This window comes from Aphelocoma coerulescens, chromosome 8 (assembly GCF_041296385.1).
Source record: "Aphelocoma coerulescens isolate FSJ_1873_10779 chromosome 8, UR_Acoe_1.0, whole genome shotgun sequence".
In the NCBI taxonomy this organism is placed as follows: Eukaryota; Metazoa; Chordata; class Aves; order Passeriformes; family Corvidae; genus Aphelocoma; species Aphelocoma coerulescens.
The window spans coordinates 7,105,879-7,126,308 of record NC_091022.1 but is presented as its reverse complement, the minus strand read 5'-3'; the positions used below and the strand labels follow the sequence as shown (position 1 = coordinate 7,126,308).

Below are 20,430 nucleotides of genomic sequence, written 5' to 3'. Positions count from 1 at the left end.
TTTGCAAATCCCTCTTTAAAGATAAAATCCTGGAATAAAATCCACCGCTTGCTTCGAAATTGGCCCAATTCCATTATAAGTCAAGTGAACAACTCCATTTTGCACCTTTAAGGCCATGGAGTGCTCTATGTTGCGCAAGAGATTTCATTATTGGCAAGGTTGAGGAATGCTGATTTCTGCTACTGAACTGCTGTCTTAGCCCTAAACTATATCCCTGTGTCAGCTGCCCAAAGACGTGTAACCCGGTCCATTTTCTGAAAGATATACAGCTGCATCCAGCTTTATAGCCTGCTCCAGCAGGACATGGCTGGCACTTCCAGTGGAGCAGGCTGACCGGTCTCCACTCTAACAGGCAGGGTCTATGGCTCCAGCGGGAGTCTTGCAGAAGCATATATCGATTGTAAATAACGTCTCAATATCCTATAGTAGGTCATAAATCAAAAAGGGGTTGAAATATCTTTTCTCCGAGGGACTTTTTTTTTTAAAGGAGTCTATTTCTTGTTTAGTAGTTTTCTTTTTAGGGTTACCGCACCAACCTTTTACCCCAGGTGCCAGGTTTGAACAAAGGCTGGTGATCTCTGCTTGGCCTTCCCCAGGGACATGCAGCAGCTCTGCAATGAGTCCCCATGGGAGAATTGTCACATCTCCCACCCAATCCCCTGGCCCAGGTGGTGCTCCTTGTGTGCCTTGGTGAGCAAGCAAAGCCCCACAGCAGCCACGTCTACCCTGGTCACAGCCAACGGCTTGGGAAAAGTCTCCCACCACACAGCATTAGAAACACTCACCGGGGAGTTGAGCATCTTGTAGTGGCTTCAGGAGACCAAGATCCTCCCTGCTGGGCATGGACCAACACCATCTTCAACTTCTGTGCTGCATATTTGACTGATACCAACCCAGAAAAGAAAAACAAGCTTTGAGTAAGCGAAGACATCGGTTTTCTCCTCTTCCACAGGCCATAAGAGATCCCACCAAAAGCCTAACCATCATCTCAAACTTCCCCTTTCCTCTTTTTGGGAACAAAACCCAACGCTACATGTGCCTCCAAACCTCATGTGCTGGCACAGCAATGCAGCAAAAGGAATGACCTCAGGGTTTTGTCCTGCTTCATGTGCCACTGCCATCAGCCCAGAGCTCAGACCCACACGTTGTTTGCTATTGACACAGGACAAGGGAGAGATGCATCCTGCGCAGCCCTGCACCTGTCACCTCCTCAGCGGTCATGACTTGCAGAGCCATTTGAAATGGCTCAGGGCAAAGATGCCTTTTGTTTGTCACATCTCTGTAGGGCTCTGTAACAGTTCCTCAAATTGCTGCAGAATTCTGGGGGAAAAAAGTAAAGAAAAAGCCTTCTCTAGGTAGCTTTTTGGGGTATTGAGCAGAGGGAACCAAATACCTCACAGAAGGACAGAAAAAACCTCAATGATGTGCTATCTAGAAAGTCCTCTGAAACAATCCAAGCTGAGCTTCCCTGTTGCATGACACTATTTGGCACTCACACACCCTCCAGTCCCTCGCCCAGCATCTCCTATGTGCCACCAGCATCCTGCAGGGATGGGGACAGGCCACCCTGAGGTCCACAGGCAGCAGAACACAGGATACTTCTCCCTCTCCGGCACTGCCTTGATAGGACCAGGGTAATATTGATTTCTCCAAGTCCAAGAAATATTTGAGCTTGACTGGCAATAAAATCTAGCCGAGAGAAAGGTGTGACGGGATCTCTTGGGACTGAAACAAGAGTTACAATCTTTAAAGAAGCCAAGAGGGAATAAAAGGGAAGGAAGGGTGGGAGGGGAAGAGCATTTACCTGCTCAAAAGGAAGAACATTGACAATAACCCACTCGGCTCCACTTTGCACGGGAGACTTTGGAGAAGGGGGTGGGAGGCAAGGTGGGAAATTAGCAGGAGCTTAAGAAAATATATATGTAAAAATTAAAAAAATAAAATAAAACTATAGCAGCATTGACTAATAATTTCCGGGCTCTGCGCAGATGTCATTAATGACCCTTTTTATTCATGCAGGAGTTCCCAAAGAGGAGCATAATGTTCCATTAGTAATAATTGAGAAAGTCTCCTGTCGGGATTATGTCAAAACCTAGAGATGCTGCTGCTGCCAAAACATTTTGGTGACAAACGTGTGAAGCGTTTGACAGAAGGTGCCACAGCAGGTTGAGGCGGCTTCAGGAGGGGAATCCTAGGAGGAGAGAAGAGGTGGGAGACAGCAGCAGGGTGGGAGCTGAGCATCAATTCAGGGAGCACAGCTCAAGGGACGAGCCCACCTCCTGCAACAGCTTCAGGGTTATGATGGGCCCTCAGAGATGCTGCTGAGGTCTGATCAGGACTTCAGCTGACCTATCTCCTTCCCCACCCACAGATTTTGCAACACATCTGTAATATACACTCTGCTATGGCTCAGTGCTGCTGGACCCTTCTGTCCAGGGATGGCCATGTCCTCAGCCATAGGAGACAGGCAGGGGTGTTGCAACACCCTGAATATTTCTTGCTGCTTATCACAGCCCAGCAAGGGCTGTGGACCACTCCAGCCACTGGCACAAAGGGCAAACCTAGGACAAAGCTACTGAGCAGATCACCCAGTGTTCCCCATTTGAAGAGGATGGAGAAAATTTTGTGTGACATGAATGTAGTTTCCTCCCTCACTTTTCAACCCACTGCAAAGCTAGGTAATGCCTTTGGAACTATGAAACACCAGTAAAATTTATACAAATAGGAAAATATATTTCTTCTACCAAATATTTCCCATTTATAACAGGGGTAACTCTTTTTTCACCCAGCAGATGCAGAGCCTGGCAGGACCACGGCTGGTGTCTGAGCACCAGCATTACCCTGCTGCTCACAGGCACCACTAGAAAACACAGGGAGAACAGGAAGTTTTCCAGGCTCAGTCCTTCTCTGAGAAAGGGTTAGTTAGTGCCTTGCAAGAGCCAAAATAACATGTTCCGTCCTTATTCCCCCTTGCCAAGCCCCTCCTGGGATTGGAGCCCCCAGCATTACCCACCCTACACACAGCTCTTCCAAACCAGAAACCATCTCCACACAGCTCAGCTCCACAACATCCTCAGGCTTTACAGACACAAGTTACAGGGCTTGGGAGGGGGCCAAGCTTAAGAACAGAGCATCAGCGAGGTATGGGAAGGGAGTGGGGATAAGATGGTCAGATGGGCAATGCAGGGAGAGGTGGAAAAGCCATCATGGCTCCCCATCCCCAGCCAGAGAGGGTTTGTCCCCCTTGAGCACAGCTGCTCCTGCCATGGGGGAGCACCCATGGCTCAAGCAACATGACCCACACATTCCCAGCTTGAAGCACAAATCCAGGCAGGTCACTTTGCCCAGTCAGCACCCACTGCCAGAGGGGTGGAAAAAGGGAATTAAAGTCAAGCACTATCCTGGCTGCAGAAATGCAGCTGGGGAAGCCCAAGCCAGAGCACCTCAAAGTCAGCATTACACAGAGCCAAGGGCAGAAAAAGAGTTTGTCACCACAATATTATTTGCTCTTTTAGAGGAGAGAGATATTTGGAGCCAAGACATTGGTTCAGGCAGCGTGTAAAGCCATGAAATTCAGATTTGGATCCAGAGCTGGAGTCTAAAAGCCATTCCAGTTTGCAGGAACTGGTTCAGGCATGTTTCTCATCCCCAGACCACAGCAGGAGGGCCTCTCCTCCCTGGGGCAGGAGCAGAGCAGCTGGTACTCTTCAGCCCAGTTAACAGCCAAAGTCTGGCCACCGCAGCAGAGGGCTGGTCCAGATTTGTTTTCTAGTGGTTTGTTCATTGAGAGGCTGCCAAAGTGTTAGCAAAGAGAGATGCACACTGGCCAGATCCTCCCCAGCCCAGCCCTGCCTTGCACCAGAAAAAAATCTCCTGCAAGATGGAGCAAAGGTCCTGCCCAAGGAGAGCCCATGCTTGGCACTCTGCTCCAACCAACTCCTTAGAATACAGAGCCAGGGTACATCCCAAATGGCTCCAATTAGGACAACCCCCTTAGGGACAAGCCCCCGGGCCCCGAACACCACAGAGCCTGCCCACAGGCCTGGTGTAGCTGGATGAGCAGTGTCATCTCCCCTGACACCTGTGGGAAAGCTGCTGCTCCACCATGTCCGTGCGGAGTGGGAGGCAGCAGTGCTGCGGAAAAGAGCATGAAGGCTGATTGCTGTAATTGAGCCTATCAGGGGAATTTCGGTCTGTGGGAACGCACAGTGCAGCCCAGCCTGCAGGAATGGGGGTGGAGAATATCCAAGCTGTGCCTTTGGAGGACTAATGATGATGGGTTTTTGCTAGGACTCAAGCTGGCATGGATGAGAGCTCCTGCAGAGCGCAGAGTCAGCCAAATTAAGCGCTGGTCATCCCTTGGAGAAATCCAGTCTAGAAGAGTTAGTCACAGGATCCTGCCAGCCTGGGTGCAGGCTGTGTGGAGAAGGAAGGCAAGGAATTCTGTGTCCTTGCAGGATTTCTGCTGAGGGTTCAGCAAACCCTGGCATAACAGCCCTGCTATTTAGGGGACAAGAGAGCAAACAGTGATGGCAAACTGATTCAGATGTGGGCAAGATGATGTTCAGGTATCTCTCCTCCTGTCACGGAGCCACAGGGCAGAGCTCGTGGAATTTACAGTGGGAAGAGGGAAAATACATAGCCCTGCATGTACAAGCACAAATATGGATGTCCATAGGTGGAGAACCTGCATCACAGTCAATGCCATTTTTACCATTTGTCCCCTTTTTTGGGTTCTGCCAGGCTTATACATTTCCTTCCCAGTGTATGTGTATAAGCTTACTCCAACTTATGGTCAAATATATGCTGACCATTCCTAGCCATCCTGTACAGGATTTTCAATCCTGAGAAAATGTGAGATGCAGGTCCCATCTCAGAAGTCTGAGGTCTGGAAGGTGAGCATGGCTGCACTGCTTTCCTGCCTAGCTTGGAAAATTATTGCTAAAAGATTTTACATGACTGGAAATAAGTTTATACTAAACTGATTCTTTGTAGCCAAATATAGAGAGAAGAAACACAAGGAACACATTGCTGGTATTTGTGGTTAATTTCTGCCTTTTTTTTGGGTCTACTTGGTTTGAAATATTAAATGCAGAAGAAACCATCTATTTTTCCTCCATAGCCTGTCAGAAAAGAAAGTGAAATACAGGGGGGGGGGGGGGGGGAGGTGGATACAAAAATGCTGCCAGCAAGAATTTTCTTGCTATTTTCTAAGTCCATGAGAGACTTTTCTCTCTCACAGAAGATAGTAGCAGAGTTCTATAAACAATTAAACACCTGCAACCTTGTAAAAGTCTTGTTTATGGTACAGTAGAAAAATATTTTGACAATGGATGTTTTAGGATTTTAGCCAATCACCCCCAAGGGGTGGCTGATCCTTGTCCAATTAGACTATGAAGAAAAAGCCTATAAAAGAGTTCATAAAATAATAAATCAATCTTGCTGCACAATTCCTGCCTTCTGGATCTTCTCTCGTCCTCCCTACGGCTGCAGGACACGGTAATATTTTACAGCGTTAATGGAGGGGGTGTCCCCCTTTTTTTAATAAACAAAGAGTGTAAACTGTTTTATAGTAACTAGATAAAATTACACAGTATTTTACTCCGTGGAGAAAAATATGGATCTGTGCCTGGCAGTATTTCTCCTATTTTTGTCCCTGGCTGTACGTTAACATGATGACTCCACATAACTCAGCTTTGCAGAGTTGTCAGGGACATCTCTGAGCCCAGATACCCTCTGGTCTGTCCTGCCACCTCCAGGGCCACAGACCACCCAGCACAGTAGGTGACAAGCATTTTTATGTGAGTTCTGGGGTTCAATGCCCCTCCCTTAACACCCCAAGAACTTGGGGGAGATTTGAACCAGCAGTCACAGATTTAAGCCTGTATTTCACATCCTGCAGTGGCCCACAGTCAGCTTTTACCCTGCAGAGGAGCTCTGGTCCAGCCCATGCTGTCACATCATCTCTTGGGGAAGGATGACAACAGATCAGGAAGACACACCAATTTTCTCTTCAGAACCAGCAAACTTATAAACTGATTCTTTTCTCTAAAGGACCAAACCTCTGCCCCCAATGCCAACTGTTTTGCTCCAGCTTGCTGAACCTCAGCTCTGCACTGTAAAGTGCTCTCTGGCAGATCTCCTGCCTGTGGCAAACTCCAAATCTCCCACAAAGGCAGGGAATTTTTGATTTCACAACTACAGCATTTCTCCCTTTGACCCTGAACTTACTCTAAGGTCATGCCAATATTTCAGAATCAAAATGTCTTTATAGCATTTTATGCCCATTCTGATGGCAACTCTATAACTTTGGCTTTGCTGAGTAGAAGCATTTCCCAAACCATTATATGAGGTTAAAATCCAACATTTTCCATCATAGCCTAGCAAACAGCTGCACTAACAGAAATCACAGTTGCATCTGAAGTGGAAAATCCAGTGTATTCCATATGAGTCTGTTAAATTTTGACTGAATAGAGGGCAGCTGGCTTAGGCCAAGCAAACTGAACATCTGGAGCCACCACAAAATTTTCCGAGCCTCTTGGAAACCGTGAGGGAGAAGACCCACAGGTGTCCTTACCTTTGAGCTCCATCGTGCCTGTCCTGCTGCTTGGTGAGAACTCTGCTGACAGCAGAGATGCCAGTTCCCCACCATGGCTGTGGAGAGAAGGAAGGCTGAGCTCCCCATCAGTGCCTTCAGCACAAGCACAGCTGTAAATCCAAAGTGCAGAGGAGGAAATCACAGAATGGTTGTAGTCAGAAGGGACTTTAAAGATCATCCAGATCCAACCCCCTGCCATGGGCAGGGACACCAAAATGTGCAAATGGCTTTGCTTTCCCCACTAGGCACTGAACCCCCATTTCCTTTATGAGCAGAAATACAGAAGCACCTTCCTAACGAAATAAGACAGATTTTCATCACAAAATGCAGATTTTATTTCAGAGCTGAGCACATCCACCCATTTGCACAGCCCCTGGCACCCACGCTGATACCATTTCTGGTGGCACCCAGAGCATTTTGATACTGCATCCAATTAAAATGCAAGGGTTTTGTGATTTTTTTTTTAAACCATATTCTATGGGGGGCAGGGGGGGGAAGAGAGGATTTAATCTAAAAGTTTCAGCGCCTGGAAGTCTCGTTTACTCCTGCAATGTTAGTGCCCACTGCGCAGGGCTGACCCATGGGATTCTGGAGCAGGACATGGTGCGGAGCTGGAGCAACGCTGCTGCAGCATCGCCCGTAGAGGGAGCTTCCTCGGGGAGCCGGGCAGGGCTGACACCTTTTCATCAAAAGCGCTGGGCTTCTAAAAAAAAAAAAAAAAAAAAAAAAAACTTCCTAGAAAATATAAAGTATTGACGTTAAAGTTCTTATGGTTTGGGGGTTGGTTTTGGATTTGTTTGGGTTTTTTTCCCTGCCATTCGTAGCAAAACAGGCAGCTCAGGGTTAAACCTATTGAAAATGGATGTTTTGTGAGGGGGGGGAAAAGGAATGGGGAAAGAAATACTTTGCCTAGCACTCCGTGTTTGTAATTGGTTTTTAGTTGGATTGAATCAAGCAAATGGTCACTTTTCCATTTCATTTTGTTATAATGAAAGGGGAAAGAGCACCAATATTTTAGCAAAAATAAGATTCTGCAGCCTGTGAGCCAGTGCTCACATGCTAAACAGCTTTTCAGACCTACTGGATACCACTCTGAGTTTGAAATGTGAAGCCCCACGGCTGTTTTTCTACACATTTTTAGTTTAATTTCCTTGCAAACAGGCTCCCAGGCTCCAGTTACTTCTCTGTGATTTCCCCCCTACCCTTTGGGCACAACCACAGGATTCCCACAGCAGCTGAGCCAGTGGAGGAATGTCCTTTTAATTCACCCTGTGGACAGCCCAGTTAGCATTCCAGTAAATGATTACCTCGGGGAACACTTGGATCTCAGGACTCAGCAGCCAGCTGTGAAGGCAGCCGGTGCTGGCCCTGTGTCCCTGACGGCACCGGAGAGCCGGGAAGAGGGAAGGCATTTCCTCACTCAGGTGGCCGGGCAGCACAGTTAGGCAGAGAGAATTACAGATTATTCCTGGTTTATAGCTCCCTGATAGAGGGGAGGGGGAGAAGCACAATAAAAACATGATCAGATCATTTGTTCTGCTGTTCAAACTTCTGGACAAGGTGAGAGATAAGCATAGCTCCACCCCCCAGCTGCATTTGATCTGTTGGGCTTTGAAATTAAATATTCTCCCTGCAATAGGCGTAGTAGCTGTGTCCTGCTGGAAACTGCTCCTCCAGACTTTCCCACAGTGTGGGGTTTGGGGCTCCCTCTACTCAGCAGAATGAAAACCCTGAGAAGTGGCTGAGACCCCTCTGGCTCCAGGTGCACCACGAGCAAGGGATGGTCTCACACCACGTTCTTTTCTCCCTGCAAGGAGAAGCCAGAGCCATTGTTTGCTTGGACAAGGGGACTGGAAAACACCAGGGGACCAGGCCAAGGCTGTGTCAATCAGTGACCCAGCAGGGACACAGCCCAGTGCCAACACGGCCCATCACAAAGCTGTCCTTCCACCTCCGTAACCAGTTGCCACTTTCTTCTTCTTCTGATTCCTCTCTCTGTTCTCTCCCTTCAAAATGCTCCTGGGCTGTCAAAGTTTCCGAAAGGGGACATTCACTCCCAGATCTGGATTTATACTACAGTGTCTCCATCCGTTCTGGTGGACCTACACTTGACAAGGGCACGATGAGAAAGGGAGAATTCCATCCCTTAACCATGTACCACATTGGTTTGAGTAAATGTCAGAGCTCTCCCTGGCCCAGGCTTTTGCAGCTCTAGAATAAGGCACAACCTGCAGAACATTTCTTAATCCTGTGCACGTTTTTCACCTTTTTTCCCCAGTCCTTCCTGAATGGGATACTTGAGCCACTTTCCTTGTCCTGTTTGCTAGCTGACCATGTCCATTCTCACTTGCTCTTCTCTCCCTACAGAACCCCCTTTCTCTGTCAGCCAGCCTCCCTCTCTATGTATTTTAATCCATCATCTCATTCTCCTCACCTGCATGGAAGCAGCATCTATTCACCTGCACCTGCCAGACCAAAACTCCCACTAAGCTTATGTCTAAAAGCCCCAAACCAACACTGCTCCAGTCACACCTTTTTTTCCCCAGGTCCTTTCTCCCATATATTTGAGTTATTATGCCTGTTAGTGTGGTTCTCCAGCTCAGCTAGGCTTGTGTCAGTTGGAAACAACTTCAGCCCCATTCCACCATCCTGGGTCACAAATGAAAACATGGAGCATCACCAGATACCAGAGTTGGCCTGTGCACACTTGTTCAACAAATCCTTTCTGTACAAGTCCGAGTTTGAATTTCTGGCCACTTTTTTAGCCTCTAGAATTTCATGAAGATGAGAAAGTTATGAGACCACGCTGCCAACCACATCTGGCAAACCCAGGATGCTCAGCTTCTGCTGTTTGCCTTCTCTCCTGACACCTGCTACTCAGAATCACAAAATGGTTTGGGTTGGAAGGGACATGAAAGATCACCTCATTCCAAACACCTTCCACTATCCCAGGTTGCTCAGAGCTTCATCCAACCTGGCCTCGAACACTTTCAGGGATGGTGCACCCACAGCTTCTCTGGACAAAGGCAAGGAGATCCTACTGGGCTACACAATTTCCCTTGAAGCCACATGTGTTACCTATTCTCATAGCCTTGTTTCCTCCTGGGTTTTTGCAAGTTTGACTACAGGCCCCGGTACTTTTCAAGGAACAACTGTTAGACTGAAATCTTCATAATTATCCCTTTGCTACTTTTCTCCCTTTCTAAAGGCAAGTGTATTTTTCCCTAGTACTTAATTAGGATCATAGCTGACCTTCTTAGGAGAAAACAAATGTGATGCTGCTTGATTGGCATCATCTGCTGAGTGCTTTCCCTGTCCCCAAATACCAAACCAACACCTCTGTGGTCCTCCAGCAACTGCTGAGGTACTGCTAGAGCAGTCTCTCGTTATACTTGATGTCCCCTGCTAATTGCATCTCACCATGTGCCTTGGCTTCTCTGATCTTGTCTCTGCATGTGCATGCTGCGCTTCTGTACTTGATCTTCATGGCCTGACCTACTTTTCATTTCCCCCAGGTTTCTTTCTCAGATCTGAGTTCTCTTCCTGTGCTTCCTTTCTCCTGTAACACCATGGTCTGAACTGTGTCCACAAGAAGTTGTGACTGGCTCTTCTCTCATTAACAGCTTTTTCCCCCCTCAAGATCAGCTTCCCTGGGGGCCTTACCTGGGCATGGTCAGCCAGTGCTGGAGTCCAGGAACCTCCACATAGATGCAGTGCTCTCCTTCCTCCCTCCTGACCCTCTGCACCAGTTCAGTCATTTCCCAGCAACTCTAGGAGGGCATCTTCCACATCCCTAGCCAGCTTCTGCTGCAGAAGTAACCATCAGAAACAGGCTCTCTGTTCTCCCACCCTTGGTGATGGAGACGGTCACACACACAGCTCCAAGACTCTTCTTTCCCCAGGAACAGATATCCCACATTAAGCCAATGATGCTACCAACTCTTCACTAAAGCCTCCTTTACCTGGTGTGCTTGAGACCCATCGGGGTTTTACTTTTAACCACCAGCTGGAGACCTCCAGGAAATCTAATCCCCCCATTTCCTGTGCCTCCATGAAAACACTTGCACCTTTGACATGGAAAACACCCCTTCTCCTTGATGCCCTTGCCTGCCTTCTCTGCCCCAGCCACATCCCTTTAGTGCTGTGATTCCAGAAACAGCTTCTCCTGCTAATTGAATCCCATGGCTTTGTTGCAATCCCAAGCCCCCAGCTCCCCCCCACTCCTCTCCCATTCATCCTCCATTCAGCTCCTGGGCACAACAGCCTCATCTCTCTTTCTTGGCCCTCCTTTGATCTTGCTTTGAATAGGAGAGGTCAAGCTACATGACCACAATTTCTTTTTTCCATCCCCACAGCCCATGGCTCTGGTGGGGACACCTGGCACACCGGATGGTGCTTCCAGCAGTGGGTCAGGGTTCGTGCTCCCCAGCAGGGCTGATAGGCTGCCTCTGTGGGGGAGCACACAGCCCTGGCCATCCCTGTCCTTAACGGGGCCCTGACACTTGACTCTTTCTGTCCTCCTCAGCAGTGCGATTCAAAGCCCATTGAAGGCCAGAGGAAGGCTCCCAATAGCTTCAGCAGGCTCCCAGTTGGGGTTGTGAACCCCAAAGGATGAGATTTTCTACACTGAGGCTGCAGGATCAAGTCAGTAAATTACCCTCAGCAGTCAGGTGCCTGCTGGGTCCTCAAAAACAGCTCCAGGCTGTGTGTCCTGGTGCAGGAAGCAATGGGCCTGGGAGTTCTACTCTGCTCTATCTCTGCTCCACAAAAGAAATCTTTGCTAACCCCACTGGCAGCCACGAGGGCAGTGTCTCGGCCAAGAGGCAGGAAAGAGAGAAAAGAGAATTACCTTGGTTTAAATCCTCTCACCTATTCACACCAAAAAGATTTACCTTCCGAGACAGGATCCTGATAGTACTAAGAGCTGAATCCCCTGCCTGAAGTGTATGAGGTTTAATTACTGCCGCTTTGTTAAATCAGCTCAGCTAAGCCCCTGTGTAATTGCTTTCTTCTGGGCCCAGCAGTGGCTTATTTGAGGACAGCACAGGCTGATTTTCAGACTACTTGCAGCTGCTCCTGTGCTGTTTATATCCCCTCATTTCAATCAGTTTAAGCACTCACCTCTTGAGAAAGCACCTTGAAAGAGGTCAAGCTTCAGCCTTTGCTCTGGTTTGTTCTGGGACAAGTCAAAATGCTTATTTTTTGCTTTAAATACATGAAGCTCAGTGGGACCCCGTGCTGTTGGTGTGCCCTAGAGAGCACATGGTACCGTCAGCCTCAGGGAGGATGTGTAATGCATCCCAAAAAAGGGAAATGTCATCTGCTGATGTGACCAGGGCTCTTGGCCATGTACCATGGAGCGCACAAGAGCCACATCCTCAATCCCGTTGTGCTTCCCACCGCCCTCGTCTGGTTGGAGAGAAACCCAGGACATGTGGCACCCCGGTGATCCTTCCCTGCATCCCGCGCGTTCGCGCTGGTTGCTACGGTTACGGGCGAACCGGTGCGTTTGGCAGGGTGGGAGGGGGTGGTGGACAGGAGCTGGGGTGCCGGGGCTGTCAAGGAAATGGCTTTTTTTGGGGAGGGAGGAGCGTCCCCCGCTCCTCGGCAGCCCCGCAGAGCCGACCCGCTGCCGGCGCCTTGGAAATTTGCATGGAGCTGACAAGATGACAAGGTGCAAATACGCCAGGCTGCTCGGGAGTAATTTTTACGGGAGCCCTGCCGTGTGCACGTTTTTATTGCAAAGAGGGTAATCGGGCCTCTTCATTATTGAAAACATATTTACTACCCCTCGGCCGCTCTCTCCCATTTTTGCCAGCCCCTTCCTTCCCCCCTTAAGTACCCTGTCCTCCACGAGATATGATCTCATAAATTTACAGTGTACTTGCTGTCTGCAAAGTGGATGTTCAGTTTCATTTTTATTGGACTTTATGATACAGGCGGATTGCATTTTATTTGCTGCACCTCTAACAGAAGGCCTGGAACAGTCAGAAAGGGCTGGTTACAACAGGGATTTGGCCTGGGAAAAGGGCTGTGGGATGGGCTTTGCAAGGCATGGATGAGCTGCCAGTGTGGGACATATATATATATATATATATATATATATATACACACACATACGCAAGCAGAAAGGCTGCAGGAGAAGGTAGAATCATAGAATTACAGAATGCTTTGGGTTGGAAGGGACCTTTAAAGGTCATCTAGTCCACCATGGGCAGTGCCATCTAGTCCACCTTCAACAAGATTGGGCAGTGCTTCTACGGAAGGCTGACTTCCTCTTCCTCTGGAGGAGATACTGCTCCACCCACCCTGCGGTCCTCTCAGCTACTCTTGAAAGGACTGGAATTGATATAGGACCATGTCTCCCTCAACATTCAGTGTGATTGACAAGGGATATACAGCTGGAACACAGCAACAACTCCTTATCGCTCACTACTTGCAGCAGTACACATTGGCTCCAACCACTCTGTCTCCCGTGGAGAACTCAGACCACCACCTGTGGTGGTCAGCAACCCAAGTTTAGTATATCACTACAGTTATGGTCAGAACCCATGATTCCTTTGTTCTGATGTTTGCATGTTTTCCCCTGATTGGTTAATGTTTTTCCCCTCTCTGTTTTATGTATGAGATTATGTATATTCATTTACCTTCTTTAGTATGTATCAGTTCTAGAAAGTTCTTTGTTCTTCGATGCTCCATTGGATCCTTCCCTAAGTCCCCCCTATGTGTTGTTCCCATTGGTTCCCTTCCTGTCAATCCCATCTGCTTGCCCCTGTCCCATTGGCTGTGATCCCTTTCCCCGCCTATTCTGTGCCCCCTATAAAATCCCTGGACCCTCCCACCAATTTGTCTTTTCATCCCTGTCATTTCACTGGAATACGCCTGCATGGAACACATACGGAGAGTTCCCTCTCTTTTCTTCTTTGCCTTCGCCTGCGTGCCTGCTTAACAGCGACAGAAAGATACAGCCCCTTTTGGGTGAGGAGCTCTACCCCTTTTTATTCTGTGATGGGCATAATAAAAAGTGCTGCCTTCCAGAGGTGTTTAAAGTGTTGAACTCCAGGCTTCTTTGTGATGGCACGTGAGGGGTAAACCCCCTTCAGCTTCCTCTAAGCTGCAAAACCCCTCAATCACTCTTTTTTGTGGTTGGCACCCTTTCCAAAAATGCCTTTCCCAAGGCTTTCTCAGGCTAGACAGGCTTATCCAAACCCACCTGTCCAGCACTGCCCTTAGTGTGACATTAACAGACCTTAACAAAATTGCCTGAAGCCACAGGGAACAGTAGAGACGTGCATGACATCAGGGAGGTCAGAATCTATAGAAACGCCTCCTGCAGCCAGTGCCATGCTCCAGACTTACCCCACTGTCACTGCAAGCAGAGGATCACCTCATCCCCTTGACTTCAAACCCCTTGGAGTTAATCCTACTTGCTGCCTGGCACTCAGGCAAAACCTCCTGGCCACCGAGGGAGCCCTGGCTGGATCCTCCCCCTCAGGCAGGGGCAGAGGGAAGCCCCCTGCTCTCACAGGGATCAGCTCCGGACTGACTGCCAGGCCAGCCCTGCTGTCAAGCTCCCTGTGATCAACCCCTGGTTCATTATTAAAACTCTCTTGCTAGTGCACAGGGCATTTGTTGTCACTCAGAGAGCCACAAGCCCTCTCAGCATCAAGTGTGCGGGCTGGCACCACATCTGTCCACAGAGGCACCTCCTTCTCCAGGGAAAAGGACTCTGCAGCCCCTTCAGCAGCTGCCCAGCAGTGTTGGGAGCCCAACTCACTTTGTATCCACCTCATCTCACTGCAGCACAAGGGAAATAATTAACTTGTGTTATTTCAATCCGAAAAAAGGGAAGAATGTTGTTTTTTTTCTTTTCCAAGGTAACAGGGAGAGGCCAAGCAAAGCACCGCAAAGCAACATAAATGATTTAACACCCAACGATTTTGCCAGGGAAACGCTAAAGACAGAGTCTAATCCTTTCATCTAACCCTGGTCCTTCTAAAAGCTTTAAGCTAGGAGTTGACTCAGCATGTCAGTGCCAAAAAGATCCATTGACCTCGAGTTCAGTGCTGAGAAATTGAGAAATGTTCTTTTTAATGTCTATTCAATAAATACAGCATCACCCTCTCCATGGGCTAAGCAATCCGCTTCAAATCCATTACGGCACGTTCTCGCAGACTGACAAGTTGTCCTGAGACAATAGTGGCTGCCAGATGAGGTTAACCCTTGCTGAGGGGGTGTAAATCTTTGTAGCCACAAGCCTTTTGCTCTCAGAAGTCCTTGAGAAGAGGGGAGGGGGGTATTTGAATTGATGAGGCCCAGCTGCTGCGTGAGCTCCTTGCTGGACCAAGGTGATCTGCATCAGTAAAAAATATGCCAAGTCAACCCAGCAGCCATTAGAACATCTTGATGGGAAGGAGGAGAGTTCTGCTGCCCTTTGTTCCCTGGTGGACTGGTGATGTTCTCAGGCACTCATGATCCCAGTTCTGTTTGGTCATCACAGCCCATCTCATTGGCAGCAGGACCAGTGCTGCTGAACCACAGTTTTCATGGGAGGCACCACACCATGGTACCACCATCACTTGTGCTGCTCTACCAACAACCAAGAGGAGCTCACAATGCCTGGGGAAATTTGGAGCTGACTTGGAAACCTTTGGCACAGGCACACTGAGCGTGAGCTCCATGCTGGGCTCCCTCAGGGACATCCTCTGGGCTTTGTGGCTGTGGTCTGGGCAGCACTAACCTGGCTGCATTAAATAGGAAACGGCCTCAAGTTATGCCATAGGTTTAGACTGGGTATTAGGATAAAGTTCTTCATTGAAAGGCTGATCAAGCAGTGGAACAGGCTATGCAGGGAAGTGGTGGATTCACCATCCCTGGAAGTGATCGAATAATGCATAGATGTGGTGTTTAGGGACATGGTTTAGTAGTGGGCCTGGCAGTATTAAGTTATGGGTTGGATTCAATGATTTTAGAGGTCTTTTCTAACCTAAATGATTCTATAAAATAGCATGGTCAAGGAGAACAACAGCACAATTCACGAAGCAGCTCAACCCACCTAGGTCCAACCACTCCTGGGAGTGGGTTGTAGCCTCAGCTCCCAAATAAAAGTACCTTAACAGAATGGCTTTACCAGTGACAGCTTGGGTCTCACAGCAGCACAGATCCCTGCACAGAACATTGGACCTACAGCTTGGGCTTTGTCCAAGAGCACATCCATGCAAGGAGTGACAGCAGTGTGACACCACTTTACCCACCAGCACATGGCTGGAACCCTATTCAAGGGTAGCAAATGGAGGGTGTGTTTTTCACTGACTCCTTATTCCCAAGTCTCCCAACTGGTGCGAAGACGAGAGGAGGGTCCCTGCAGCCAGCTAGACCTTCGTTCGGATGAAAAGTCCTGGACTCTTCAGCTTCCAGCAGCAAGTCATTAATGAAAATTATCAGCTTAGTAATGGTAATAATGCAATAATTCTGAAAGGTAAAGCTGTGGACGCACAGTCAGTCTGCAGGAAATTGGAGCAGAGGCAGCAGGGGAGTCCTATGTCTCTGGGTTTATATTGTTACAGGTATTTTATTGTTCCTCCTTCATCCTTCCCCCTGGTTTCATGCTGTTGAGCCAAAGCTCAGCAACTCACAGCCAGGCTGGAGGCTGTGGCAGTTTTGGGGGGACAGTGGGGTGCTGCAGCAGCCACCCAGCCTTTTCAGGCTCCTCCAGCATGCCAGGGTGGAGGAGGTCACATGAGCAGGTATTTGAGGCTCTCTGCTGACTCAAGGATGCCATCCTGCATTGTGTTTATCTGGGTCGCATTTACAAATTCTCTTTTTGGTTTTGGAGGCTGTGAGTTTCTATTTTTTCCCCTCTCTCCCTGTGTTTGGATGTGACAACTGAAGGCAGATTTGCTGAGATATGCAGCGGACAGAGGGCTGGGCCGTGGGTTGTGCTGGTTAATTACTGTTTGCTGGTTAACTGGATCATGTTTATCTTTCATTAGATTGCAAAACCTTCTATGCAGCGTTCCTTGCTTGTAGAGTCTCAAAAGATACAGAGTTGTTAGAAATCAGCAAAAGGCTTTTGTTTATAGAAATAAAGCTTAGATATAAACTGCACCCAAAGGTTAAAGTCTGCGTAGGCACAAAACAACACCTGGATTTTATTCCAATGTCCCTGAATTGAATTAAATTAAAAATCTCATGATTTCTTGGGGAAGAGTAGGCACACTTGAGGCTTTTGTACAGATGGGTAACCCTGGGAGCATCATCCCACTGAGGGACTTTTGGGGCACTTGAATGCATAGACAATGTTAGTAAGGATTTCCATACTAGTATATTCTGCTCAGCACTCTTCTCCAGCACTACTTTGGAAGTATTTAAGGCTATGCCTACTTCTTCCACAGGCACAGCCTTAAATATTTGCAAAGAGCCAAGGCCCCTCGTGTAGGAGTGCAGAGCACACAGTGCTTGAAGGCTGCCCCAGCAGCATCACTGCTGTCCACATCACCATTAGGAATTGCCCCAGAAATTACACGCATATCATATCCTCGTTGATCTGATCTGATTGGATGCTCTGGCCCTGAATTTTTTTTGGTGCTCCAGGCATTGTGTGCGGAGTCCTGCCCAAAAAAACCCCACAGCTGCCATGTGGGGAAGTTGCAGCTGCTTTGAGATAGGCTTTGAGATTGATCCCAAATCTTTCTGAAAGGTACCTAAAGGTCCTGAGAGCAAGGACCACCATCACTGAGATGGTGGCATCAGAGACACTGCTGGCTGAAAGACCAACACTGAGCAGTGATAGTCCTTCCCTTTCTCTCTCCTGCCACAACAGCTAAACGGGCCATATGGTAGATATGCTAACACAACCATTTCCCTCCCATTGTTTTAAATTCTCCACGTGGACAACAATACACCATATGTATAACCAACAATGAGAGTCCCCTAGACTTCAAGAGAGCCTGGGTCCAGCACAGCCGTGCAGCAATCAGAACTGCACATGAAAAGTCATGTGCAAGGGCAGCAAGAGTCTGGATTCAAGTGCCCTGTTCAGGATTCAGTGCCCCACATGCTGGGTGTGTACTCACAGATAACATCTGCTTAAGGTGGAAGATTTGCTTTGACCACACTCCCAGCCTCATCGTGGGAGGAGATCTCCAGGAGAGACTCCTTGAAAGGCAGGAAGCCTTTAGCTCGCTCCTGGCTGAATTTCACTGGGAGAGACAAATCAGAAAAATCGGGTACTGGACATGGCCCATTCATTTGAAGGCAGGTTGCAAGGCCGAGTTATCACCCTGTCACCAAAACTCCCTGCTCAGGTCACCTACACCGGCCAGTATTTTGTTGCTCCATAAACCCATGGCCCATTGGGCCATGTTCTGCTGAGGAGACAGGACATCTTGTTTCCACACAGGGACAGGAGACAATACCATGGTGGAGAATCAGGCAAGGGACTGTCTCCATGATGGTTCTGAGATGTAGAAAAGGACTGGGATGGCAGTGCCCAACACATCCATCTCTGCTGCCACCCTGACCCACACACCCCACAGTAGCTGCCTGCCCATGGGGCTCCTTTTTAGGACCCAGACTTTAGGAGTCTCCTCCAGGACATCTGCTGACACCGCTAATTACAGGCCAGGCTGGCAGCAGCCTGGTGCACTACAAGGATTTCTTGATTGCTTTTTTGGGGTGGGACAGGAGCTTTCCTTCTCCCTTTGTCTCCCTGGTGAAGGATGTGCTCTCGGGCTGAAGTCCTGACAATCCAAGCTGCTGAAATGAATCCTCTTCAGTCTATTTACTTGATATTTACCAAAGTCTGCGATCAACAAGAAAACACATCTCAGCAGCTCACTTGGCAAGAGAACGAATTGAGGCAGCACTGCAGCTGTCATATTTATTTCAGTGGCAAAGCAGGTCAGGAAAATTGATAAAATTAATCATACAAACTAGCAAACACCGGGAGTGAAGGAGAGGGAGAACGAAGGGGAGAGAATGAGAGTGAAGGAGTGTTTGCAGCACCAGACTGCACCTGCCTTTATTTCTTTTAATGGATTTTTTTTTTTAATGCGATGTCACAGATAAAATTGGTGCAAGGTACAGTATTTTATAAGTAGGTTTGGGGAGGGGTGTTGAGATTACTACAAGCAGATGCCTATTACACCAGGGCTGAGCCCTAGCCACGGGGTTTGCAAGAAAATAGGAATTCAAGGACAGAAGGGATTTTTAAGACAGTCCCCACAGACCAGATGGGGAGGTCCTTGAAAGCAGTACCTAGAGGTGCTCTGACTGGGCTGAGGCATAGGCCAGGGCTCCAGGTGACTCCTCAAGGTGCTCCCAAGGTTGTGCTTGGGGTCATGTCCCTGTCACCTCTGGCACCTGGGTGCAGATGAGCCCAGGGCTTGTGGCAGGGGCAGAAACATTTCCCTACCCCCAGCTTTCCTCTCTCCTGCAAGTGAGCAGCTCTGGGGACATCTCACCAAACACATCCCTGCTGTTTTCTGGGCCTTGATCTCAGGAAGCACAGATGAGGCACAGCTCCAGCAAGTCCCTGTGCTCCCTGGGCAGCAACATCTGTTCTTCTGTGGCCACTGTGCTGGGTTAATGCACCTTTACAATGAGGATTGACTCCAAGTTTGTTCTCAGAGCAACTTAAGAGTCCACCTGGAGAAAGAAACTTGCAGAAGCCAAGACATTTTTGTTATGGGCTCCTCTTTGGGCAGGCACATGCCTCATTTCAAGCAAGGGGTTGGCAAGCCAAAAAGAGTCTGCTGACTCTGGGAACACCTTTGAGGAAGGTTTCAAACATCGAGGTTCAAGCATAAAGCCACCCCCTCCCCCCATTTCCTTAAAAGAAAATGTTTTTAGCCCAAGATTTAAATTTTAAAATTTTCCATTTCAGAATGAAAAGTGCTCAAGTGCATTTCTAAGATGCTACCAAATGGCATTTTGTTATTTCTACTCCTTAGTTTTCTGTCATAAAAATAGCATTCACAAAACTCAACCCAAATTCAAAAATAACATTGGTCCCTCTGAAATGTTTCCTTCTTTTCTCTTTTCTTCACTTTTCTTTTTCCTCCTTTCTTTTCTCATTGTCCCTCTCACAGACTGAAGATTCATTGAAAAATATTGCCGCTCTAATTTTGCATCCTTTTTCTCCGGCTTTCCATTCTCCTCTCCCACACCTCTCCAGGCCCTCACTGCACATCCCTGTTCCTACTGTGAATTACTGGTCTCATTGCTCCAAGCACATTAAAAGTGAAGCTAATTAACCAGCAGAACAATTTGCCTAACGACGTAGTAGATTCTCCATCACTTGCAGCCTTCAAGTCAAGCCTGAATGTCTCTCTGACAGAGCTTTAGCAGGGTGGGGGAATTTGAGGGCAAGGGGCTCAGGCCCATGGAGGGCTGCAGGACTCACAAAATCACTTTAGAGACTTTGGGACACTAAACCAGGGGGTCCCACCTGCCCCTGGGGAGAGGGGCATCCATCAGCTCCAACTTGCTCATCTGATGCCTCACACCTTTGTCCTCAGCCGGGATGGGATTGCTGAGGGTGACAATGGTGACAATGAGGGTCTTTGTTGAGCCCTAGCTGAGGAGGGATGGTGAATCTAGGGAGAAGGTGACAAACCCGCCGGAAGCCAACATAAACACCAAGGCTGCCATGGAAATCGTAAGAGTTAACGAGCATTTTAGGACAGAAATCCCTCTATAAGATCTTGCTGACAAGCACTATTAAATATTCATTCTATAGACTGTGGAGACATCATTACACACATACGTTCAGGCTCTCCATACTCCTGGCTCTGGCATTTGTTTTATGCAGCTCCAATGCGCTGAGAGGA

General features: G+C 48.3%; 2 long non-coding RNA genes across 5 annotated transcripts in view; both read right to left on the bottom strand.

The window, feature by feature from the left end:
- Positions 1-20,430, bottom strand: part of LOC138114292 (uncharacterized) — a 51,764-nt gene that overhangs the window by 11,393 nt on the left and 19,941 nt on the right. For 3 of the 4 annotated variants that reach the window (XR_011152579.1, XR_011152577.1, XR_011152580.1), the window contains exons 1-2: positions 6,578-6,704; positions 786-882 (exon numbers count right to left, since the gene is read on the bottom strand). This is a non-coding gene — a long non-coding RNA (uncharacterized lncRNA). Of the gene's footprint in view, positions 1-785; positions 883-6,577; positions 6,705-20,430 lie in introns of those variants that run through there. The other variant, XR_011152578.1, reaches the window with a different exon arrangement.
- Positions 6,910-11,590, bottom strand: LOC138114291 (uncharacterized). The gene is made up of 4 exons (XR_011152576.1): positions 11,448-11,590; positions 10,262-10,405; positions 7,906-8,081; positions 6,910-7,301 (listed from the first exon to the last, which is right to left on the bottom strand). It is a non-coding gene; the product is annotated as an uncharacterized lncRNA (long non-coding RNA).